This window comes from Hyla sarda, chromosome 2, assembly GCF_029499605.1.
Source record: "Hyla sarda isolate aHylSar1 chromosome 2, aHylSar1.hap1, whole genome shotgun sequence".
Lineage (NCBI taxonomy): Eukaryota > Metazoa > Chordata > Amphibia > Anura > Hylidae > Hyla > Hyla sarda.
In genome coordinates, this window is record NC_079190.1 from 44,787,373 (window position 1) to 44,794,859 (window position 7,487).

A 7,487-nucleotide genomic window follows, 5' to 3' on the forward strand; every position below is an offset into this window, starting at 1 on the left:
TCCCATCAGCTGTAGTCACTTCAGACATGATGGGAGTTGCAGCTTTCCAACATCTGGGGAGCCACTTGAACCAAGGTGATTGGTGGGGGTCCCATGAGTCAGACCCCCACCATAAAAATGGGCTGTTTATTTTAAAATGCCTGAGCCTATTTTTGGTCCCAGTCTGGCCCTGCCTGTAAGTCACTTCTATCACTAAGGATAAGATGCCAAGGAACCAGGGGGTGCCAAGGGGTGTCGTGCTAAGTCCAGGGGTGCGAATGTAAAGGGGAGCACTGCCCTCTGCCTCCCAGCTAGATACGGGTCAGGCTGACCTGGGGGAGTACTCACGGGGCCGCACACTGAGAGGGACAGGGGCCACCCGGAGCCCACCTCAGGAGCCGTTCCATCCACCTGTACTGGACAAGGCAAGTGGCGACACTACACGCGCGGGGTAAGTGGAGGCCCTCCGGTGGGGTCTAGGTACATGAGGGGGCACAGTGCTGGGGGGGGGGGGGGCAGGCACATTCCTTGCACAGGGGCCCTCTGCTGTCTGTGTCCGCCCCTGCTGTGTAGGGTCACATAGAGTGCATCCACAGCATATTTCACACCGCGGATGCCTCCCAGCAGTCACAAGGGCGACATCACTGCTGTGGCTGGGTAGCTCAGTGTGTCCGCTCATGACTGCCGGCGGCGGAGTGGACACACAAAGCTACCAAGCCGCAGCAGGGAGCTCATTATTGTGACTGTTGGCGGGCATCCGCAGCACGTAATATGTTGTGGATGTGCGCCGTGTGATCCTACACATCATACATTTTTATTTTTCATTATATTTAATAAATGTATTTTTATTTTATTTCTTTGAAAAAAATTTTACACTTTTTTTACACTTTTTTTTAAATACTTAAAGGGGTACTCCGCCCCTAGACATCTTATCCCCTATCCAAAGGCACGTCCTGTCAGGCAATAACAAGGGCAGACCTGGGGGTCCTTGTAAAGACCCCCGGCTGCCCAGGTAAGCAGCAGCACCCTGCGATCGTTGCAGGGTGCTACAGGAGAGACAGAGGGAGCCCCCTCCCTCTGTCAAAACTCCTTACAGCTCGCGGTCGCTTCCGACCGCAGCTGGAAGGGTTAAACTGCCAGGACCGAAGTTTTCTTCAGTCCCGGCAGTGTGACAGGTCCCTGCCCGCCAGGGATTACACACAGCACCCCGCGATCACGCTGCGTGGTGCTGCAGGCGTGACAGAGGGAACTCCCTCTCTCTGTCATAACACTTACAGCCCGCGGTCACTTCCGACCGCGGCTGTAAGGGTTAAACTTCGCTCCCGGCAGTGCGGCAGGGTCCCGGCTGTGTGTTACAGCCGAATCCCTGCCGCGATCTAGTGGGTGCACTGTGCTGCACCCACGGGAACCAAGGACGGAACGGCCGCCAAACAGGACGTCTATACTCGTCCTTGGTCGTTATCAGGTTAAGCATTAATAACTCTGGGATGCTTTTACTTTTCATTCTGACTCCGAGATTGTTTTTTTTGTGACATATTCTACTTTATGTTAGTGGTAAATTGTCGTCAATACTTGCATAATTTCTTGGTGAAAAATTCCAACATTTGATGAAAAAATTGAAAATTTTGAAACTTTTAAGCTCTCTGGTTGTAAGGAAAATAGACATCCCACAAGCCAGGAACACCAAGCACCAACATCCCAACGCACGTTTCGCGTATGGGCTTCGTCAGGGGGCTTCGTGTTCCTGGCTTGTGGGTATATGACAGGTAGTCTCTTTAGGTATTACTAATTTTGGGTCCCTATTTCTGTCTGTTATACTGCATTGCTGCTCCCTATGTTATACTGATGTATGTTAGATGTTCTATCTATATTGTACTATATTAAGAGTTTGCAGCCGTGTCAGTTTTATATTGTATATGCTCTCGACTGAATACCTACATTACCCTTACCAGATTCACTGGCACTTGTTGTCTCCTGCCTAAGGTTATCCTCTGCCTTTTAATCATTTTTAATTGTTTGTTTTATTTTGTCTAATAAAGATTGTCATACTTTTTGATATATTATTAGTATTGTGGGTCTCTTTTTTTTTGGCTATATATTGGTACCCCCGGGACCTACATACGGCGCTTAATGTTTGCCGTGTTGTTGTTTGGCTAAATCCCTCAAAGCACATAGCAAGGTGTCCAGTGAGCCTTAACACCCCACAGGTGATTGACGACTTTTCATTATAGTCGGATGTGTAAATGAAAATTTTTTGGGTGAAATGGTTTATAGGAAGCCCCTATGGTGCCAGAACAGCAAAGAAAAACCCCACATGGCATTGATGACTTTTTGTTAAAGTCGGAAGTGTAAATTAAAAAAAAAAAATTCTTCACTAAAATGCTGGTTTTTCCCCAAATTTGACATTTTTACAAGGGGTAATAGGAGAAAATGCCCCCCAAAATTTGTAACCCCATTTCTTCTGAGTATGGAAATACCTCACGTGTGGACGTCAAGTGCTCTGCTGGCGAACTACAATGCTCAGAAGAGGAGGAGCGCCATTGAGCTTTTGGAGAGAGAATTTGTTTGGAATGGAAGTCGGGGGGAATGTGCGTTTACAAATCCCCCCATGGTGCCAGAACAGTGGATGCCCCCCACATTTGACCCACTTTTGGAAACTACACCCCTCACAGAATTTAATAAGGGGTGCACTGAGCATTTACACCCCACTGGCGTTTGACAGATCTTTGGAACAGTGGGCTGTGCAAATGAAAATATAAATTTTTCATTTTCACGGACCACTGTTCCAAAAATATGTCAGACATCTGTGGGATGTAAATGCTCACTGCACCCCTTATTAAATTCTGTGAGGGGTGTATTTTCCAAAATGGTGTCACATGGGCGGGGGGTCCATTGTTCTGGCACTATGGGGGCTTTGTAAACACAAGTGGCCTTCAATTCCGGACAAATTTTCTATCCAAAAGCCCAATGGTGCTCCTTCTCTTCTGAGCATTGTTGTTTGCCCGCAGAGCACTTTACATCCACACATGGCTTGTGTTCTTACTCAGAAGAACTGGGGTTACAAATTTTGGGGGGCTTTTTTCCTATTTTCCATTATGAAATTAAAAAATTTAGGGTAACACCAGCATTTTAGTGAAATTTTTTTTTTTTTATTGTCTTCCCATCCAACTTTAACAAAATTCGTCAAACACTGCTGTAAAATCAGCCAACCCTGTGCATATAACCAATTTAGGCCTGAAATGTACATAGCGCTCTCTCACTCCTGAGCCTTGTTGGGCGTCCGCAGAGCATTTTACGCCTACATATGGGGTATTTGCATACTCAGGAGAAATTGCGTTACAAATTTTTGGGGTCTTTTTTTCCCTTTACTGCTTGTGAAAATAAAAAGTATGAGGCAAAACCAGCATGTTAGTGCAAAATTTTTTTACACTAACAGGCTGGTATAGACCTTAACTTTTCCTTTTCATAAGGGGTAAAAGGAGAAAAAGCCCCCCAAAATTTGTAACGCAATTTCTCCCGAGTACGTAAATACCCCATATGTGGGCCTAAACTGTTTCTTTGAAATACGACAGGGCTTCAAAGTGAGAGAGCACCATGAGCATTTGAGGACTATATTAGGGATTGCATAGAGGTGGACATAGGGTATTCTAGGCCAGTGATTCCCAAACAGGGTGCCTCCAGCTAAACTCCCAGCATGCCTGGACAGTCAGTGGCTGTCCGGAAATGCTGGGAATTGTTGTTTTGCAACAGCTGGAGGTTCCATTTTGGAAACACTGCCGTACGATACGTTTTTCATTTTTATTGGTGGGGACAGTGTAACGGGGTGTATATGTAGTGTTTTACCCTTTATTATGTGTTAGTGTAGTGTAGTGCAGTGTTTTTAGGGTGCATTCACACTAGCTGTTGCAAAACTACAACTCCCAGCATGCACTGGCAGACTTTGAATGCTGGAAGTTGCATTTTTGCAACAGCTGGAGGTACGCAACTACAACTCTCAGCATGCCGAGACACCTGTTTGCTGTTTGGGCATGCTGGGATTTGCAGTTTTCCAACATCTGGAGGGCTACAGTTTCGAGACCACTGCACAGTAATCTCCAAGCTGTGGCCCCCCCCAGATGTTTAAAAACTACAAATTACAGCATGCCCAGACAGCTAACTGCTGTGTGGGCATGCTGAGAGTTGTAGTTTTGCAAGATCTAGAGGGCCACAGTTTAGAGACCACTGCACAGTGATCTCCAAAATGTAGCCCTCTAGCTGTTGCGAAACTACAAATCCCAGCATGCCGAAACAGCAAACAGCTGTTTGGGCATGCTGGGAGTTGTAGTTATGCAACATCTGGAGGGCTACAGTTTAGAGACCACTGTATAGTGGTCTCAAACTGTAGCCCTCCAGATGTTGCTAGGCAACTATTTGCCGGCTTCCGTAGGATCCATGGAGCCTGCCGCACGTCATCGCCGCCGCCGAGGATCGGCGCTCGGGATCGCAGCCAAGGGTAAGTAACCTCTGGCGCCGACGGTTCCCCTTTACCGACAGTTCCCCTGCTCTGCCTGGACAACAGTGGGTGGGCAGAGTGGGGGGGGAACCGAACGTTAATCCCCCGCCCCCAATCTGCTATTGGTCGATCGCTTCTGATTAACCAATAGCAGGGATAGGAGGGGTGGCACCCCTTCCACCTAACTCCTATCCCTTATTTTTCAGGTCACCGGGTCAGCGGAGACCTGTGTGACACGGAATCGTCGCAAATCGCCTGTGTGAATTCACCGGCGATTTGTGGCGATCGCTGACATGGGGTGGTCTGAGGACCCCCCTGGGCATTGGCACGGGATGCCTGCAGATAAATATCAGCAGTCATCCCGGTCCGGTCCACGCCCGGCACACGGGGGGTGATGGAAATTCCCACAGGCGTACAGGAACGCCCTCGGTCCTTAAGTTCCAGGGAGCAAGGTCGTACCCATATGCCCGTGGTCCTTAAGGGGTTAATCTTCTCCCTTTGTGCTGAGTGTGCTGAGCTCCTCTGTGTGAGGGAGAAATCTTCACCAATCAGAGCTATTTTTATATTACAAATACTGGCAGGGTGTCTAAAATACCAGCTGTGCTGATAAAATACCAGCCAGGTGGCAACCCTAAGTGTGTGACATGGTTGTAATAATTATTGGGGAGATTTATCAAAACCCGTGAAGGGGAAAAATTGATCAATTGCCCATAGCAACCAATCAGATCGCTTCTTTCATTCTTAACAAGACCTCTGAAAAATAGAAGAAGTGATCTGATTGGTTGCTATGGGCAACTGGTCAACGTTTCCTCTCCACAGGTTTTGATCCCTGATTGTCTTCATATCTAGGATGAGAATCTTCTGACACAGTGAGTAGCCAACCATTTCTGGGCATAAGACATCAGAACTTGCTGGGTGCCCTACGGTTGCCTGGACAACTGTACCCCCAGCACCAGCCGCCTCTCACCTCATCACATGGCGCAGATCGGGCAGCAGTTTTGGACACTTCTGTCATCCACATTTTGCTAACACTATTTTTCACACACACAAATAAAATAAATGAGTCGAACAAGTCAAAGAACAGTTTAAACAAAGGGGAACTTTATTTATTATTTATTGAAAAGTTTGTGTAGGGATTTTATGTAACCTCCATCACTCACAAAGAGCGGACAGTAACTAACTCAGGACAGGAAAAACCTCCAGAGGGGAGGAAACCTGTAGGGAATCCATGGCTACTGTACTGCCCTTCCTCTGGGCATACTAAAGGAGGTTACCTCTAGAATTTGGGCCAATGTGTCCGTGTATGTGCTGCCCCACAGCCTGGAAGGTGTGCATCTAAGATAGGAAAAGAAAAGAGAGATTAGTTACATGTTTATTATAGAAATGCACATGGAACTGGACAAAAAGATGTGATACTTACCAGTCACAGGCGGGTATGAATGTGTATTGCTAGGTTCCTACAGTTTAGGCCCCTCACTGATGACAATGGTGATGACATCACATGTGTGACCTCACGGGAGTTCTATTTGAGTCGTGCTGCTTTCTGATTGGCTGAAAATCAAAAAACCTTTTTAACATATTCTGCATGACTTATCTCAGAGATTTTTGGCAATTGTTATTAAAATGGCTCACTCCCTGTGGGTACATTATATTTGTTTCTCCTAACCAGACACTCAGTATTTGTAATATCATTTGGTGGCCCTAACAGCCTGGGCCCATAGGTTTCTTACACAGATCACTGCGGCTCTGGCAGGCTCAATGGGGGAGATTCATCAAGACCTGTCCAGAGAAAAAGTTGCAGAGTTGCCCGCAGCAACTCCCGAGAGAGGGGAGTCTGGTTAGGAGAAACAAATATAATGTACCCACAGGGAGTGAGCCATTTTAATAACAATTGCCAAAAATCTCTGAGATAAGTCATGCAGAATATGTTAAAAAGGTTTTTTGATTTTCAGCCAATCAGAAAGCAGCACGACTCAAATAGAACTCCCGTGAGGTCACACATGTGATGTCATCACCATTGTCATCAGTGAGGGGCCTAAACAGGATTAGATACATTCCTGGAACAAAATAAGATTAATGCTTATGAAGAAATATAAAATCTCATCCCTTCCCCAATATCGCGCCACATCCCTACCCCTTAATTCCCTGGTTGAACTTGATGGACATATGTCTTTTTTCGACCGTACTAACTATGTAACTATGTAACTATGTAACCAATCAGATCACTTCTTTCATTTTTGAAAGGGCCTCTAAAAAATTAAAGAAGCGATCTGATTGGTTGTTATGGACAACTCAGCAACTTCTCCTCTGGACAGGTTTTGATAAATCTCTCCCAATGGGCAGCGCTGGCTGCTTGGACGTATGACAAGTGATGCCCCTGACGTTGCGGTATGGAGCGGAAGGATATTATTCGTCAGACGTCCCGGCAGCCAGCGCTGCTTATTGATTTAACCCCTTAAGGACCGGGGTTTTTTCTGTTTTTGCATTTTAATTTTTTGCTCCTTGCCTTTAAAAAATCATAACTCTTTCAATTTTGCACCTAAAAATCGATATGAGGGCTTATTTTTTGCGCCACCAATTCTACTTTGTAATGACTTCAGTCATTTTGCCCAAAAATCTATGGCATAACGGAAAAAAAATCATTGTGAGACAAAATTGAAAAAAAACCTGCAGTTTTGTAACTTTTGGGGGCTTCCATTTCTACGTAGTACATTTTTCGATAAAAAGGACACCTTATCTTTATTCTGTAGGTTCATACAATTAAAATGATACCCTACTTATATAGTTTAGATTTTTTCGTACTTCTGGAAAAAAATCATAACTTCATGCAGGAAAATGAATACGTTTAAAATTGTAATTTCTGACCCCTATAACTTTTTTATTTTTCCGCGTATGGGGCGGTATGAGGGCTCATTTTTTGCGCTGTGATCTGAAGTTTTTAACGGTACCATTTTTGCATTGATGGGACTTATTGATCGATTGATTTTGTGCGTACGCCATTGACCTTGCGGTTTAA

The 7,487-nt window shown here is 45.6% G+C and overlaps 1 long non-coding RNA gene across 1 annotated transcript; it reads right to left on the reverse strand.

The window, feature by feature from the left end:
• Window positions 1-5,550: 5,550 nt before the first annotated feature.
• On the reverse strand, window positions 5,551-6,341 carry LOC130358430 (uncharacterized). Its single transcript, XR_008889521.1, has 2 exons — window positions 5,892-6,341; window positions 5,551-5,806 (listed from the first exon to the last, which is right to left on the reverse strand). It is a non-coding gene; the product is annotated as an uncharacterized LOC130358430 (long non-coding RNA).
• Between the last annotated feature and the right edge of the window lie 1,146 nt (window positions 6,342-7,487).